General features: G+C 41.5%; 1 non-coding gene across 1 annotated transcript; it reads right to left on the bottom strand.

Moving 5' to 3' along the window:
• Positions 1-526: 526 nt before the first annotated feature.
• On the bottom strand, positions 527-634 carry LOC112799436 (small nucleolar RNA R71). Its single transcript, XR_003201017.1, has one exon. It is a non-coding gene; the product is annotated as a small nucleolar RNA R71 (small nucleolar RNA).
• Positions 635-3,335: the final 2,701 nt, after the last annotated feature.

Here is a 3,335-nt window from a genome sequence, read left to right as displayed (position 1 = left end):
CAAGGAAAAAGGCATTCTTGTTGAAGCTGATCCTGAACCTGAAAGGACTCTAAAGAGGAAACTAAGAGAAGCTAAATTACAACAAGCCAGAGACAACCTTACTGAAATTTTCGAACAAGAAAAGGATATGGCAGCCGAACCCAACAACAATAATGCAAGGAGGATGCTTGGTGATTATACTACACCTACTTCCAAATTTGATAGAAGAAGCATCTTAATTCCTGCCATTGGAGCAAACAATTTTGAGTTGAAGCCTCAACTAGTTGCTCTGATGCAATAGAACTGCAAGTTCCATGGACTTCCATCAGAAGATCTTTATCAGTTTTTAACGGAATTCTTGCATATCTGTGAGACTGTTAAGACTAATGGAGTAGATCCTGAAGTCTACAGGCTCATGCTTTTCCCTTTTGCTGTAAGAGACATGGCTAGAACATGGTTGGACTCTCAACCTAAAGATATCCTGGACTCTTGGGATAAGCTGGTCACGGCCTTCTTGGCTAAGTTCTTTCCTCCTCAAAAGTTGAGCAAGCTTAGAGTGGATGTTCAGACCTTCAAACAAAAAGATGGTGAATCCCTCTATGAAGCTTGGGAGAGATACAAACAGATGACCAAAAGGTGTCCTTCTGACATGCTTTCAAAGTGGACCATTTTAGATATATTCTATTATGGTCTATCTGAGTTCTCTAAGATGTCACTGGACCATTCTGCAGGTGGATCCATTCACCTAAAGAAAATACATGCAGAAGCTCAAGAACTCATTGACATGATTGCAAATAACCAATTCATGTACACTTCTGAGAGGAATTCCATGAATAATGGGACGCCTCAGAGGAAGGGAGTTCTTGAAATTGATGCCCTGAATGCCATATTGGCTCAGAACAAAATGTTGACTCAGTAAGTCAACATGATTTCTCAAAGTCTGAATGGATGGCAAAATGCATCCAACAGTACTAAAGAGGCATCTTCTGAAGAAGAAGCTTATGATCCTGAGAACCCTGCAACGGCAGAGGTAAATTACATGGGTGAACCTTATGGAAACACCTATAATTCCTCATGGAGAAATCATCCGAATTTCTCATGGAAGGATCAACAAAAGCCTCAATAAGGCTTTAATAATGGTGGAAGAAATATGCTTACTAATAACAAGCCTTTTCCATCATCTTCTCAACAACAGACGGAGCATTCTGAGCAGAGCTCCTTTAGCTTAGCAAACATAGTCTCTGATCTGTCTAAGGCCACTTTAAGTTTCATGAGTGAAACAAGGTCATCCATCAGAAATTTGGAGGCACAAGTGGGCCAGCTGAGTAAGAAAATCACTGAAACTCCTCCTAGTACTCTCCCAAGCAATACTGAAGAGAATTCAGAAAGAGAGTGCAAGGCCATTGACATAATCAAAATGGCCGAACCTAGAGAGGAAGGGGAGGACGTGAATCCCAATGAAGAAGACCTCATGGGACGTCTCCCAGATAAGAAGGAGTTCCCATTGAGGACCTAAAAGAATCTGAGGCTCATATAGAGACCATAGAGATTCCATTAAACCTCCTTCTACCATTCATGAGCTTTGAGAACTATTCTTCCTCTGAAGAGGATGAAGATGTAACTAGAGAGCAAGTTGCTCAATATCTAGGAGCTATCATGAAGCTGAATGCCAAGTTGTTTGGTAATGAGACTTGGGAAGATGCAGCTCCCTTGCTCATTAGTGAACTAGTTACATGGGTTCAGCAAACTTTACCTCAAAAGAAACAAGATCCTGGTAAATTCTTAATACCATGTACCATGGGCACCATGACCTTTGAGAAGGCTCTGTGTGACCTGGGGTCAGGTATAAATCTTATGCCACTCTCTGTAATGGAGAAACTGGAAATCTTTGAGGTACAAGCTGCCACATTCTCATTACAGATGGCAGACAAGTCAATAAGACAAGCTTATATTGGTAGAGGACGTGTTAGTAAAGATTAAAGGCCTTTACATCCCTGCTGATTTCATAATCTTAGACACTAGGAAGGAAGAGAATGAATGCATCATCCTTGGAAGACCCTTCCTAGCCACAAAAGGAGCTGTGATTGATGTTAACAGAGGAGAATTAGTCCTTCAATTGAATGGGGACTACCTTGTGTTTAAGACCCAAGGGTATCCCTCTGTAAACATGAAAAAGAGGCACGATAAGCTTCTCTCAATATAGAGTTAAACAAAGCCCCCACAATCAAACTCTAAGTTTGGTGTTGGGAGGCCACAACCAAACCATAAGTTTGGTGTTGAACCCCCACATTCAAACTCTAAGTTTGGTGTTGGGAGGTCCCAACAATGCTCTGATGATCTGTGAAGCTCCATGAGAGCTCACTTTCAAGCTATTGACATTAAAGAAGTGCTTATTGGGAGGCAACCCAATTTTTATTTATCTATATGTCTATTGTTCTTTTATGTTTTATTAGGTTTATGATCATGTGGAGTCACAAAACAATTGCTAAAATTAAAAATAGAATAAAAAACAGCAGAAGAAATAGCACACCCTGGAGGAAGAGCTTACTGATGTTTAAACGACAGTAAGGAGCATATGGCTGGTGTTCAATGCTAGAACAGAGCATAAATCTGGCGTTGAATGCCAGAAACAAGCAGCAGTCTAGCGTTTAAATGCCAGGATTGCACCCTGAGGAAAGCTGGCGTTTAACGCTAGCAACAAGCATCAGGTTGGTGTTAAACGCCAGAAACATGCTACATTTGGGCGTTTAATGCCAGAAACAAGCTTCAGTCTGGTGTTAAACGCCAGGATTGCATGCAGATGGTGTTTTACATGCCTAATTGGTGCAGGGATGATAAATCCTTGACACCTCAGGATCTGTGGACCCCACAGGATCCCCACCTACCTCAACTCACCTTCTCTCTTCTTCACACAATCTAATAACACTATACCCTTCACCAATCACCTCAATCTCTCTTCCCCATTACCCCTTCACCAATAACATCCATCCACTCTCCCCCATAAATCCCACCTACCTGAAATTCAAAATCTCTTTCCCACCTAAACACACCCTAAATGACCGAACCAAACCTCTCTCCCTCTCCTCCATATCTTCTTCTTCTTCTTATATTCTTTCTTCTTTTGCTCGAGGGCGAGCAACATTCTAAGTTTGGTGTGGTAAAAGCATAGTTTTTTTTATTTTTTCATAACCATTGATGGCACCTAAGGCCAGAGAAACCTCAAGAAAGAGGAAAGGGAAGGCAATTGCTTTCACCTCTGAGTCATGGAAGATGGAGAGATTCATCTCAAGGGTCCATAGCTCATTTGACTACACATCAAGAGAGCCCACTCATGGACCTCAACAAGAGCATGAGGA

The sequence above is a fragment of the Arachis hypogaea genome, chromosome 4 (genome assembly GCF_003086295.3).
Source record: "Arachis hypogaea cultivar Tifrunner chromosome 4, arahy.Tifrunner.gnm2.J5K5, whole genome shotgun sequence".
Taxonomy (NCBI): Eukaryota; Viridiplantae; Streptophyta; class Magnoliopsida; order Fabales; family Fabaceae; genus Arachis; species Arachis hypogaea.
The sequence above is the reverse complement of the archived record's forward strand: the minus strand, read 5'-3'. Positions and strand labels throughout refer to the sequence as shown.